Genomic DNA, 15,085 nt, shown 5'->3' on the forward strand with positions numbered 1-15,085 from the left:
AACTGATCTTTAACAAAATGAAAAAGAGTAAAACTAGAACACGAGACACGCATTTGGAGCGCGCGTCCCCCCAGGTGTCAGCGTGAGGGCCGCGGGAGCCCACCTGCTGGGCGCTATGTCCAGAGCTGAGTGCATCCAGCCCCTGCCCGGGCCAGCAGCCCCTGCCTCCAGGAGACCGTGCTGATCAAGGGCTGCAAGACTGGGTGAGGCTCCGGGAAGTGCAGGAATTCGGACGCTGTGGCCGTCAGAGAGGAGGCGACGCTGAGCGTGGTGGTGAAGGGTGAGCAGCAGAGGGGGCCGGGTCCTGTGCACCCAGGGGGCGGCAGCAGGCAGAGGGTCCGCCCTGAGTTTCCAGACTCGTAGGCTCCGTGGCCTCACTGGCCCGGGGTCCAGAGCGGGAGGCTGCTCAGGGCTCGGGAGATGCTGCCGGGGGCGCGGGAGACGGAGGAGAGCCTGAGACTCTCTGGGCGGAGGGAAGAGGACTGAGCACACAGACGCTCTGGTGACGGCACGGGCACACCTGTCCCCGAGCAGCCCCGCTGGTGAGGGTCGGGGATGCACCCGTTGGCGTCCACTTCCTGCAGACGAACCGTCGGGGGCTGCCTGTCCATGCGACAGCCAGGCCCCGATGGCCACACACCACTTAGGCACCCGTGCCAGCAGCAAAGGACGTGGCAGGCTGGACCTGGGCTCGGGGTGACCACTTGAGGCCTGCGTGACCGGGAGATGGATGACTCAGCACTGCTGTGAGCACATGGAGATGGGATGACTCAGCGCTGCTGTGGGCATGTGAGAGATGGGATGACTCAGCGCTGCTGTGAACACATGGAGATGGATGACTCAGCACTGCTGTGGGCACACGGGACATGAGATGACTCAGCACTGCTGTGGGAATGTGGGAGATGGATGACTCAGCACTGCTGTGAGCACACGGGACATGGGATGACTCAGCACTGCTGTGAGCCCAGCTGGGAGATTGCGGGCAGATGGGAATAAACAGGTAAAATGGAAATGTTCAAAGAAATACGGGGAAGAGCATGGCTCCTCCACCCAGGCCGTGCACCAGCCTGCGCCCTGTGGACCCCCAGCCGGTGCAGTGAGTGACGCAGGAGAGGCGGGGCCATCGGCAGCGTGTGCCTGCTCACAGAAGGAGGAGTCTCATGGGCTTCAGCGCCGTCAGAGCGTGAGTGTGGAGGTGTGATGTGTGGTGAGGTCCCACGAAGCTCCAGTCCAGCGCCTGGTGGCCCGGCAGGGGGCGGGGGCAGGAGGGACCTCGGGGGCCCCGGCACCCAGGGTCCACACCTGGGAGCTCGGGTCTCCCTCATCAGGCCAAGGCCCACACGCTGGCCGGGGCCCGGAGCGGCTGGCTCCCGAACCTCTGGACCCCAGGCACGTCCACACGCCCGGGGGTGCAGGCCAAGCGGCGGTCAGGGTCTGAGCCGCGTCCACCTCTATCACACAGCCCGGGGTAGCCAGACTCTGACTTCCATCACCAAGCGAAGTCATGAGCAGAAAAGCCGCAACCCGGCCTGCGTTCGCCGATCCCCGCCGGCTGCCGGAGATGGTGATGGATGCAGTGCCGCCGTCTGTCTCTCGGACAACGTGTGCGCATTTTTCATACGCCACGCTTTCTCTTTTTCTGATGGAAAATCCAAGTTCGTCTACAAATCACAGCTAAAATGCCTGTTGTTGGAATATGATCATTGTTGAATTTGCAATTTGTCTTTGTTCCCCATTTCCTTATCCTTGCATCCCATTTATTAATTTACTCCCCAGTAGTCATTTATTAAACCTGTTGAGTTGTCCGTTCCGGGGGTGGGTACCTCGCTCTGTGCTTTCTTTGCTGAAGTTGGGAAACAGAAGCAAAGCCCTGGGTGGGCGCCCGCGAGGCCGCTGCACCTGCCGCAGCATTGCTGGCCCCCGAGCTCAGCGGGGGCCGGAGCGCTGTGGCCCTCACACACCTCTCACGGTGAGCGTGCCGTGCCTCTCCAGGTTGGCCTGCAAGCAGCTGGACAGTGTACAGGAAGGGCCGGGGGGTCCCCCCGAAAACCAAGGCCCAGTGCATGTCTGGGGTGGACAGGGGAGGGCGTGGAGGGCTCTGCACATCAGCCTCCAGCCTGGCTGTGGAGGGCACCCGCGGGCGTCTCCCAAGGAGCCCTGGAGCGTCAGCAGAGTGGAGAAGCCAGACGCATCTGCTGCCACATGGGGCTGGTGCGCCCCGCACCCCGGCCCCCGAGCGTCCACACAAATGCGCCCTTGCACTTCCGGGGAGGTCACCCAGGGTGACCCAGAGCCCTGGTGTGTCCGTGAAGCCGCACATTCGCTGGAGTTTCAGTTTGGAATTCTCAGGCCTTGTAAGGAGCAGACAGTCACAAAGAAGAGCCCCCCGCTCCGGGAGCAGAACGGGTCCAGCAAAGGCGGTTAGGACCCTACCCACCCGAGTCTCTAGGACCAGTCGGGACCAGACAGAGGCGTCGAGAACAGTACCGGCAGAGGCCTCCACCGACCAGAAGGCGATTCCCACAGCCATCTGCCCGCTGCTCCCTGCCGCTGCAGGTCCCCTGACTAGGGGCGGCCTCGTGGGGCGTCCTGGGCCCTGTTTCCAGGTCGCTTCCCGTTTGCCCCTACGGATGCCGGGCGTCGGCCCCCTCTCAGCTGCACGTGCAGGACTGCTCTTCTCTGCCCGTGAGCCGCCAAAGGCCGGGCCAGAACTCGGCGTGCGGGAAGCGGCCGAGCTGTGGAAGAGGGTCCCGATGCTCTGGGGCAGCCGCCACCGCAGGGGTCCACCATGGCCTTGCAAATTCTGTCTGCGCAGTTTGGACTGACTGACACCGACTGCTCGTGTCTAGAACTTAGCACCAGACCACAGCAGGGGGGCACAGAACAGGTTTTTTTTTTGTTTGTTTGTTTTTTTGACAGGCAGAGTGGACAGTGAGAGAGAGAGAGACAGAGAGAAAGGTCTCCCTTTGCCGTTGGTTCACCCTCCAATGGCCACCACAGCTGGCACGCTGCGGCCAGCGCACTGCACTGATCCGATGGCAGGAGTCAGGTGCTTTTCCTGGTCTCCCATGCGGGTGCAGGGCCCAAGCACTTGAACTATCCTCCACTGCCTTCCCGGGCCACAGCAGAGAGCTGGCCTGGAAGAGGGGCAACTGGGACAGAATCTGGCGCCCCGACCGGGACTAGAACCCAGTGTGCCGGCGCCACAAGGCGGAGGATTAGCCTAGTGAGCCGCGGCGCCAGCCTAGAACAGGTTTTAATAAGAGGTGGACACGGACCCTCAGCCCCGAGTGGGCCCCGGGGCCTGCAGGGAGCACCTCCTGTTGGACCCCCACACATCACCCCCTCCATCTCCCCCTAGAAACGGCCGGGGCCCCGCGTTCCGTGCAGGGCGTGGAGGAAGTAGAGCGGGGATGCCGTGGACTTCACCCCAGCACAGCCAAAGCTGGAAGCGAACTCAGCGCACTTCCTCCTGCCTGAGAAGCCCCCAGCCCCCGCTCAGCACAGCGCGTCGTCCTGGGGTGTCCTCGCTCCAAGTCCAGGCGGAGACGGCAGACTCAAGCCAGCCTGGGACGCTCACCGGGACCCGGGACGTCCACGTGAATCCACGGGTGCCTGTGAGGCTCTGGGGACCCCGTGGGCCGAGGCTGCAGGTCCAGCCCAGTGTGGCCTCCGCTGGGCCCCTGATGACAACAGCGGGGTCTGCTGGCAGTCGCCCCAGAGGTGGAACCATCACCGCTCAGCCTCCCTGAACCCGGGGCCGCCTGCCTCGTTCCTCCTGTTAAAAGTGCTCCCCAGAGTGTCTGAGCTGCCCTTACTGTGGGACGCACACGCAGGCCGTGAAAACAGGCGTGCAGGGGAGGCAGTGACAGGCACATGGCTACAGGACGGGGGTGTGCCGGCCACTCGTCTCGGACCCAGTGCTGACCCGGGCTGGATGTGAGGCCTGCTGGGAGCCCCTTCCCTTTCAGTACACTTTTTTTTTTTGGACAGGCAGAGTGGACAGTGAGAGAGAGAGAGAGAGACAGAGAAAGGTCTTCCTTTGCCGTTGGTTCACCCTCCAATAGCCTCTGTGGCCGGTGCACCGTGCTGATCCGATGGCAGGAGCCAGGTGCTTCTCCTGGTCTCCCATGGGGTGCAGGGCCCAAGCACTTGGGCCATCCTCCATTGCACTCCCTGGCCACAGCAGAGAGCTGGCCTGGAAGAGGGGCAACCGCAACAGAATCCAGTGCCCCAACCAGGACTAGAACCTGGTGTGCCGGCACCACAAGGTGGAGGATTAGCCTAGTAAGCCACGGCGCCGGCCTCAGTACACTTTCAGATGAGTGATCTCTGTTTGGTTCTGGTTTCTGTTTAAACCAGAGCAGTGCATTTTTTCAAAGGTTTATTTTATTTGAAAAGCAGAGTGACAGAGAGAAAATTAGAGAAAGAGAGGTCTTCCATCTCTGGTTCACTCCCCAAATGGCCACAACAGCCAGGGCTGGACCAGGCCGAAGTCAGGAGCCAGGAGCTCCATCTGGGTCTCCCCGGTGGTGCAGGGGCCCAAACACTTGAGCCATCCTCCTCTGCCTTCCCAGGCCACTAGCAGGGTGCTGGGGCAGAGGTGGAGCAGCCGGGACTTGGAGCAGTGGCCATATTGGATGCCGGCACTGCCAGCGGTGGCTTCACCCCCAGAACAGTGCGTTTTAGCTGCCCGGGCTTCATTGTTCTCTGCTGTGGCCGTCCTGGCCAGCTGTCCTCAGGCAGCAGGCCAGGCTGAGGCAGAAGGGCCAGGGCGCCCCCTCCAAGCTCCCCCCACCCTCGCCCACCAGGCTCTGGCCCCGCAGGAAAGCCCCTTGGCAAGGCCCCGCCTCTCAGTGCTGTGACGCGGGGGACGAAGCTCCCTCTGCACAGTCAGACCACGGTTTCTCCCGCTCGTGGTTTGGATCTGTGGTTTCCACTGCTGCCTGTGGGGTGGAGGCGAGCAGGTCCCTGATCCTGGAACAGGGACGCGCCACGTCCTCACTCCAGACGCCCCCCCAGAGGCTGGGCCCCCAAGTGGATACAACATCTGACCCAGGAGTTTGCTGTTTGTGGCTGAAACAGATAGGGTGGGGGCAGCACCCACGTGGCCCGGCTCTGTGCCATCCTGCTCTCCGTCCTGGCAAGACCCCACCTGGAGGAGCAGGAGTGGGGACAGGCCAGGTCTTGCGGCCGGTCTTTGGCACCCCCTGTCCACCTGTGGACGTCCCCAGGCGGGTTCGAGCGGGTGGGACACAGTCCCCAGAGCAGCCCTGGCACCTGGCTTGCACATCGTCGGCCTCTCTGACTCACAGGGTGGCCACTGTCGTCCGAGGGCCGGGCGCTGCCGTCCCCTTCCACAGCCCCAGGAGGGAGCTGGCCACGGCCGCAGGAAGGGCGACCCCAGGTGCGAAGGCTCCCAGTGCTGGTTCCTCAACGAGGAGACTGAGTCTGGTGGGCAAGCAGGACTCCCGGGCCACTGTGGAGCGGTCCACCGCCCACGCTGGGGCCCTGTGGCTTTGCCTCCAGGCCCCTGAGTCCCCATGGCAGCTGTGGCAGTGCCATCCCAGAGGCAGGGGTGGGAGTTAGAGGAGGGGCCGTGTCCAGGCCGGGGCAGCTTCCACGGGGGTCTCGGGAGGCAGAGGAGCGTGCGGTTCTGCGTGGCCACGTCCAGCTGAACCTCGGCCCCCCGGCTCACCCATCAGACAACCCCCCAGGCACTGGGCTCTGATTCTGCAGGAGCCTGGGTGCCGTGCAGTGGTGGGTGCCCCCATGCCCCTCCTGGCCGGCCGCAAGGCAGGAGGCAGCCCTGGCCCCCGGTGGCCCCTGCAGGGTCGCTCTGGGCCCGAGAGGGCAGCTGCCTGGGATCGCAGACCGTGTGCACCATCTTGAGGAAGCTGGAGGGTTTGTCTCTTCCTCTACCTGATTCATGTGATTTAGCTTCAGTAATTATGTCTCCAACCCTTCGGATGTTTGTTAGTGGCTGCAAATAACAAGGCTGGAGATCTCCTTGCCGGCCAGGGTCCTCCTGAGTGCTCTCTGGAGGTGACTTCTGCTCAATGTTTCTGAACGTGAATCCAGAGGAAGTGGGCTCGGCTCCCCACGCTGCAGGACAAGGAGACCGCCAGAGATTAAGCCCCACCCCCACGCGATGCGATTCCGAACTCAGGGAGGTGGCGGGTGTGACCGCAGGGCTGACGCCAGGGGTGGGGGTGGGGACAGCAGGCTCAGCGCAGCCCTGGTCTTGTCCGCAGCCCGCAGCCCACAGCCGGTAATCGCACTTCTGCCGACCACGGAGCGTCCCAGGAGGGGAACGCGCCAGCCGGTCTCATCGATCCATGCGGCTTCTCCTGACCTCACCCTGGGAAGAGTTTCCGAGTCGCGGTGCCGTGGAAACGGGAGAGCCGCCGGCGAAGGAGCCTGGTCACCCGGATGTTCTGGGATATTCCCTCCCCTCCTGTCTGCGCACGTTTAGACTTGGCCTCAGCTCTACCCAACCCTTTCCACCAAGCCTGCAGTCTCGTGTCACCAGCAGCCGGGCACAGCCACAGGCCACGTGGCAGACTGCACAGAACACAGCCGGTACCCGGTGGAAGCCGGGACTCCTCTTACCGGGTGCACATGTGATGGCGCTCGGACCACAGCCAGGCAGGGAAGACGGGGGTCTAGGGAGCAAGCAGAGTGCGGTTGCTTTGAGACCGAGCACACACCTGGGCAAGGTGGACAGTGAGGGCCGGGGATCTATTAGAGTGAGGCTGGCCACTGTTGAAGCTGCGTCTGATGACTACTTCATAGAAAAGAATGAAGACTCAGACTGACAGTGGAAACGCACGCCAGGTCCACAGATGTCCAGCAAGTCCCAGGTGCACAAGACGCGGGCGCAGGGCGCCCTGGGCGGTGCCCGGGGCCAGCAGCGGCTCCGCCGTCCCACTCCCCGTTCTGCTGAAGGAAGGTGGTCGGCTTCATCGCTCCCACAGCAGCTGCCCATCTGTGCAAGGCAGAGGACTCCGGGACGCCCCGACTGAGAGAGCGCTCCTAGAAGTCCGAGTCCATTGATAAGCCCAGTGGAAAGTCTGCATTCATCAAGACCTGTGCATCTTCTGACTGATTTTTTGCTGAATCCGATGAATATAGAGGACTCGGACATCACGTTTATCCCTTTCTTACATCCCGGGGCCTTAAGGAGAAATTAACATAAAGAAATGCACTGCAAAAAAAAAAAAATGTTCGAATGTGTGGGAAGAGCCGTCTCTTGACAAGCAGACAGAGATCTGGGGAATGAAGGCCGAGCATAAGAAGGAAAAGGCTGAGATTACGGAGGGGAAGAGGTGGTGTGGAGGCCGTGCCCAGGGCCCAGGGCAGGCTGGCCTGGTCCCAGGGTCTGTGTGCCCTGAGCCCCGAGGCTGGCCCCTCACTCAAGGTGACAGTGCTGGAAGGCAGGCCCTGCCTGGGACCGGGCAGGAGGCGGCGGCACACGGGGGTGGGACCAGGACCCTCCAGAGACACCGGGCTGGCGCCGTGCAGGGCGAGGCTCTGCCTGCGAGCTGCATCCTTGCCAGTGTCCAGCTTCGAGCCCAGGCTGCTCCGCGTCTGATCCTGCTTCCTGCTGATGCTCTGGGAGGCTGTGGGCCCCAGCCCAAGTGCTCAGACCCCTGCCCCCACGCGGAAGACCCAGAGGGAGCTGCTGGCTCTGCGCTTCCGGCTCGAGCCCGGCTCAGACCTGTGGCCTGACCTTGGACCCCTGCTGTCCATTCAGAAGCCGCCCAGTTCAGGGATGCGTGTGGTAGCAGCCAGGACCGAAGAAGACGGCAGAGGACTGGAGCCACCGTCGTGTGTCCATGTCCCCGAGGGCGCCAGCCAAACGAAGTCATCCGTCTATGTGGGGAACTTGAAACGCTCCTGCTGTCGCTGTGGAGTCCAAGCTGCTCAAATAAAGACTTGGTGGACGCTGTCTGTTAACGCTGCCTTCACGAGAGGGCATCAGGCATGTGCTGTCCTGAGCACGCTGACACCACGCTAAGGATGCCGGGACGCCCGTTAGGGAGATTGCTACCATGGTCCTCACCTCAGTGAGCCCATAGGCAGCGGCCTGCGATTAGACGCCAGCATCGTGCTTGGAAATAAAGATCAGTCAGTAATGCCAAGTTGTCTTAGTAATCTGCAAATAGAAATGACATTCTCTTGAGACAGTTTTTAAAGATTTATTTATTTATGTGAAAGTCAGAGGCACACAGAGAGGAAGCGTCAGGAGAGAATGAGGTCTTTCACCCACTGATTCACTCCTCAAATGGCTGCAACGGCCAGGGCTGGGCCAGGCTGAAGCCAGGAGCCAGGAGCTTCATCCGGGTCTCCCACGTGGGTGCAGGGACCAAGGACTTGGGCATCTTCTGCTGCCGTCCCGGGCCATTAGCAGGGAGCTGGAGCAGTAGTGGAGCAGCCGCCGGCTCATGGGACGCTGGCTCCACAGGTGGTGGCCCCTCAGACAATTTTTAAAGCTCCTCATGGAAGACAAACAGCTAAGGTCGGACACTGTATGTTGACTCTAAGGAAGCGGGTGACGTTGGTCTCCTGCTGCTCGCACCGTTGCTGTCCCAGTAGCACCAGCACCTCTGAGAAGGAGCATTCACTGCTGTTACTGTTCGTGTTAGCACAGGCCTGCAGGGGCGCGGCAGGAGCCTCAATCTAGGTCCCTTCCAGAAAGGGGGTGGGGAGGGCACGGAGCTGGGGGACAGGCTGCGGCTGGGAGCAGCTAAGCCACAGCGCAGGGCAGCTGCAGTGGCCGGGCGGCCTGGTGGGGGAATGGCCCCGGCACAGCCTGAGGAGGCCTGGTTACAGTGGCCGGGCGGCGTGGTGGGGGAATGGCCCCGGCACAGCCTGAGGGGGCCTGGCTGCAGTGGCCAGGCGGCGTGGTGGGGGAATAGCCCCTGGGCACAGCCTGAGGGGGCCTGGCTGCAGTGGCCAGGCGGCGTGGTGGGGGAATAGCCCCTGGGCACAGCCCTGAGGAGGCCTGGTTACAGTGGCCGGGCGGCGTGGCGGGGGAATGGTCCCGGCACAGCCTGAGGGGGCCTGGCTTCTGCGCGTCGGCTCAGAGCTGGCTGCTGGAACCCCAGCCGAGCTGCGCGCATGGCAGTGCCCAGGAGGGGACCTGAGCCGTCAGGGCCCCGCAGCCCAGGCCGCAGCCTGAGTTGACTGAAGCCAATTTGTGCGGTTTTATCAGGGACTCTGGAAAAACAGCTCAGCACATTCATTTATTTGGTTTTTTAGCGAAAGCCACGATTGCACCAGCGAGTCGCTGTGAAGCAGGCAGGTCAGCGAGCACAGCGGGCTGCCGTGCGTCCACGGCCTGAGGAAGTCACTGCTGGCAGGGGAGGGGGCCCTCCGCCGCCACGGCTTCACCGTCAGTTCAAGCCAATGCAATAAGGCAAGAAAAAGACAAAATTCACGGTCAGTGGAGACAAAGACACGGTACTGCTAGTGTTTGCCAAAAATGAGACATCTAACGAAACTCAAAAGCTGAAATTCAACAGCTGAAAACCCTGGGGACTTAGAGTAAGGGCAGCTTGTTAGGGCAAAGGATCGCAAATGTTACAAGTTCACGGTGTCGGGAACACGGGCCCACAGAGGGAAGACAACGTCTGTGCGGATGGACTTGCAGGGCGTGCGCGGAGGCAGGGGAGCCAGAGAGCGACGGAAGGAGAATCCCAGGAGCTGACTCGCCCCACAGAAGGGGACTTGAAGTCGAGGCAAATCGGGATTGGCTTATGCACAGGCTCATGGCAAATGTGGCACATTTCACAACTGGCTGCGAAACAAGTGCTGGTCCCGCCTAAATGCTAGGGAGCCCCATGGTGGGAGAGCAGGCACCCTGACCCCAGGGACGGCTCCTAGGGAGCCCCATGGTGGGAGAGCAGGTGAATGGGAAGTAACACGTGGCGTTCAGACCAACCTGGGGTCCCTCTGTTAAATAAACCCATCGGAGCACCTGTGTGTGCCCGCCTGTATGTGTGTGTGCATGTGTGTGTCCAAGGGTACATGTGTGTGTGTGCCCATGCGTGCATGTGTGTGTATTGTGCGCCCACCTGTACATGTGTGTCCAAGGGAACATGTGTGTGCATGTGTGTGCCTGCATGTACATGCGTGTGCGTGCATGTGAACTAAACACCAGAGGGGCCCCTGCAGCAGAGACAGCACGAGCCACCTGCAATCTGAGATTCTGTACAGATTTTAAAAACTGAAAGTAAGCGGGTGGGATTAAGCTCACTAACACAGTACACTGGTTCCCCTGAGTGCAAATCACATCATCTAAGAAGGTGTCAGAGACTGCGTGTGCATCGCGCTGGGCGGCGGAGCCGAGCACGGAGCCGACACGTGTTACCTTTACAACGTCCTCGAGGAGGGGGGAGGTGGACATCTGTGTGCGGAGGCCGTGAAAGTCCCGCCACAGAATGACGCGGGAGCCGCATGTAACTCCGCAAGGTCGCGTTTTGACAGACGAGCCAGGATTGTCCACGTTTCACAAATTAACGCTCAAGGGCTCCGTGAGCAGGTGGAAACCTACAGGGAGGAGCAGACTCGACCACGCCCCGCATGGGGAAGCCCCTCCCCTTCCCCCGCTCCCGGGCCGGCCTCTCAGGGCGTCCACCCATTCTGGGCTGGGCGGGGCCGGAGCCCGCTGGGTGCATCCTTGCTGCTGAGACGGGCCGGGCTGGGCTCAGCCTCAGGCCCAGGACATCTGAGTGACCTCAGACGAATCTGACCTCAGGACCCTCTGCTGCTGCGTATCACACCTGAGAATGAGGACGCCCACACCCCCTGGCCTCCGTGGGGACCGCGCCAGGCAGTGGCTGGCCACCCCAACCGCAGGAGTGAAGCAGACGAGCAGCAAAGCCTCGCTGGCTCCCGGAGACGGCGTCTGTGGGTGCCGCACACACGGAGCATTCGCTTGGGCAGGCGGCGTCCTCGACGTCACCGCCAAGCCAACCGAGAGTCTCCTCTCCGGGCTCGCCGGCCGCCTTCTGCGGCTCCGTCACCCAGCTGGAAAAGCCACAAGGGCTGCTTGCTCTCGTCCCTGCCTGGGTCCTGTGCTGCCACCGGGTGGGACTAAGAACACCTCAGCTCCTGAACTGTCGTGGACTGAGGGTCGCCCGGCCGCCCCCAAGCCCACCCGAGCTCCAGCCCTGGTCAGCTGTGGACTGAAGACGTCGTGCACAGAGCGTCTGCAGGGGCCTCTCGGGAGCGCCTCTGCTCTCTGCACTGCCTCCCCGGAGCAGCCGTCAGCAGCTGTCCCGAGGGTCCTGGGACACAGTGTTGGACGCCAGACGATGAGCGATTAGCCTGGAAAACTGGAGGTCTAGCTACGACTTACAGAGTTTTAGAAGCAGAGACACTTAGAAAACACTTGGTCTAAAAATACCTTTCTGAACACATCTGGAGCCCGGGGCTGGAAAACAAATGCGTGGAGGCACCGAGAGCGCCGTCCAGGACCCCGGTCCCACACAGTTCTGCCTGGCACCTCCCTGCACAGAATTTTCTAGAATCAACCACACGGTGGCCTTCACCTGGGAGCTCAGTCGATGGTGCTTCTGAGGTTGACATTTGCTACTGAAACCTTTAGTGTGGATACAGCGAGGCAGGTGCACGTGCGGCATCCACACGCGTGTGCACACGCCCCACCCATCACGTGACACCTGTGCCAGCCGGAAGAGCCAGGGCCAGCGTTTAACCAGGGCCATTACAGCCCCCGCAGACCCTGACCGTGGCTGGAGACCCAGATTACCAGCCCGCAGGTGTCCACACTCGGGCGTCTCCGAATTAACTGCTCCCAGTGAGGACTTAATTTAGATTTAATAGGACAGCTAGTGTATGCTAATTGAGGACAAAATGATTCCTCAGAAAGTACTTACTGAGGCTGAACAAGTACGTAATAGAAGCAGATCAATCACACCCGGTGCCTGCCCAGGTTTCTTCATCAATCCACGCTTAACCACGGGAGAGCCCGGCTCTGCGCCTCGGCCGCTCTCCAGGCATGGCCGGGTGGATGGTGGGCATGGCTGGCGCCGGCCACCTAACCTAAGCCGTCAATCCCTTCCCTTCCCAGCTGACCGCAGGTGCCCGGGGCGACACCTTCACTCGCATTGCACTGTCACGGCCAAGACCTCCTCTCTGTGGGTTTATATGCACTGAAGTTTAAATTGAGAACGGGCATCAAATATCTCAATCCCTCCACGCTGGGAGAGAGGTGCTGGGCACACGGCGGCTGTGGGGTCAGCGGAACAGGCCCGGCGTCTGGCACAGTGGTGACGCCACCATGTGAGACACTTGTATCCCATACTGGCGCACCTGGCTTCTGGCTGCCTGAGCCGCTGCTCTCCGCCAATTTGCTGTGGGGGCCAACAGCACCCACCGTGGGCTTCCCTCTGCAAACCTCTCCACACCCACCCAGTGCCGACGGCAGGTGTGGGGTCAGTTCTGCAGCCTGCACCTGCCTCGTGCCCACCAAGGAGCCAGCCTGTCTCCACCCAGCCAGGCCCCGCTTCTCCTCCTCTGGGAGATGCAGCCTGGATGGGTTTCACTGCGGGGGGCTCGTCTGGCAGAAAATTCTGCCCCAAAGTTAGCACTGTTCAGGAATGGCGATCTTCCGGCGTTTGCCTCCCTGTCTCAAGTTCATACCCTCAGCTCTTGCCTGATTTTAGTTCACAGGGGCAGCTGAGTGCGTGCGCTAGGTCTGCTGACTTCAGCTTGGACGCCAGTGACACGTGACGCGGCAGTAACGTAATGGGCGTGTGAACCCTCCGCAGCTCCGTGCAGCGGTCGGGAGAGACTCAGGAGGAGATCACGTCCCCTCCTTAGAGTCCACGTACCGAGCTGCAGTCGGCACAGCCACACCCGTCCCCGCGAGGACCTTGTCTCCGGGGTGCTGCCGGCTGCCCCTCGCTCCCTGCCACGGGAGCTACCCCCGCACACGAGGATGGGTGTCCATGTGCAGAGGCCACCGCCGAGGCTGCCTGGGATCCTCTGTCCTCAGGAAGATTGAGAAGGGGCTGGGGTTGATCTTGGCGGCTAAGACCCCCGCTTCCCAGGGCGGAGTGGCTGCCCCTGGCCTCCGGCTCTGCCTCCTGGCCCCTGACCCCAGCCCCTCGCTGGTGCAGACCATGGGAGGCGGTGGTGATGGCCCCAGGAGTTGGGTTCCTGCCGCCAATACGGGAGACCTGGACCGAGGCCCCAGCTCCGGGCTCCAGGCCCAGCCCGGCTCCAGCCATCGCCAGCATCTGGGGAGTAAACCAGCAGATGGCCGCTCTGCTCTGTGTTCTCTGCCTCTGAAATCCACACACAAATTTTGGAAACAGCGAGCGCTATTCCTACAGTCTGTGGAAAGATCTCACACTTTGTCTTCATCTAATGTTGCGTGGATGCTAAGTAAAGAAACTGAATTTCACCAAGGGAGGAAAAACCAGAGCTGACTCAGAGCAGCCCTGGCCGGCGCCCTGTCTGCCTGGAGAGGCTCTCCAGGGACTGCGGCTCACGGGTGGGGGGGGGTCGGCAGCCACGGGCTGGGCCCTCGGAGGGCGGGAAGCGAGGCTGGTGGGTGCGCGTCCCGCCCACGCCTGCAGGAATCCACGGCGCCAGCTCCCACGCCGGCCCCGTGGGTTTGTTTCGCTCCTCAGAACGCAGCGAGCGGCTGGAGCAGCTGCCGGCTCTGCTCTGGGCCATGGGGCCGGCGTGGTGCTGCTGAGGGAACTGGGGCGCGCAGCTGGGTGTCCACGTTAACCCCTCAATAATTGATCGCACTTCCATTAAACTTTCATGGAGGCCCGACGAGCACCGGCTCGGCTGCCATGTCACTTGACTGCCCCCGAGCCAGTTGCCTGGAAACACGCGTGCTCGTCTGGGCCCGCACACGCAGCTGAAGGCGGGGAGGGGCTGAGGCACAGCTACCTGCCCGGGAGCCACTCCCAACGCAGCATCGCTCAGAAAAGGCTAAAACCCGTCAGCACAGGCTGCGAGCTTGTCACGCGGAGAGAAATACACCCTCCGTGTGCCGGGGACAACCACCCGGGGCGCGGTGTGACAGACGGGGAAGAGTGACTGGGCATCCCGAGTCGCCCCGGAAACGAGAGTCAAGCAGATAGGGGTGCTCGGGAGGACATGCATTGCGTCCCTAGGAAGGCTGTCACAGTGAAGACCCTGAAAACACGCCCCGCAAATAGGGAAGCAGCGGTGGAGGAGCCGAGCTGCACCTCAGGGCCACACACTGCCACCCCTGCCCCACCTGCTGCACCCCTGCCGGCACCAGTGCACCTGCCCCACCCCTGCGCACCTGCCCCACCCCTGCCGGCACCAGTGCACCTGCCCCACCCCTGCGCACCTGCCCCACCCCTGCCGGCACCAGTGCACCTGCCCCACCCCTGCCGCACACCTGCTGCACCTGCCCCACCCCTGCCCACCACCAGTGCACCTGCCCCACCCCTGCTACACCTGCCAGTGCCAGTGCACCTGCCCCACCCCTGCCCAGCACCAGTGCACCTGCCCCACCCCTGCCCACTGCCAGTGCACCTGCCCCACCCCTGCCCACCACCAGTGCACCTGCCCCACCCCTGCCCACCACCAGTGCACCTGCCCCACCCCTGCCACCACCAGTGCACCTGCCCCACCCCTGCCCACCACCAGTGCACCTGCCCCACCCCTGCCGCACACCTGCTGCACCTGCCCCACACCTGCCCACCACCAGTGCACCTGCCCCACCCCTGCCCAGCACCAGTGCACCTGCCCCACACCTGCCCACCACCAGTGCACCTGCCCCACCCCTGCCCAGCACCAGTGCACCTGCCCGCTACCTGCAGCACATGGCACCCAAGCCCAGTGCAAGAAAGTCAGGTGAGGCTTCACCTGACCCAGGTAAGAATCACGGCGAGGAAGACAGAAAGGACATGGGAAGAAAGGCATTTGTCCTTTGTGTGATGAATTTTGCATAGTGGCCTTGCTCATTTGCTTCTTAATTTCGATAATGCAGCTTTGGATGCCTTCGGGTTATTTAAGGGATCGTGTCATCTGCAAACATGGACGGTTCTTTTTCTTTCTACCCCGT

The sequence above is a fragment of the Oryctolagus cuniculus genome, chromosome 14 (assembly GCF_051225735.1).
Source record: "Oryctolagus cuniculus isolate XC-2025 breed Fujian yellow rabbit chromosome 14, ASM5122573v1, whole genome shotgun sequence".
NCBI lineage: Eukaryota > Metazoa > Chordata > Mammalia > Lagomorpha > Leporidae > Oryctolagus > Oryctolagus cuniculus.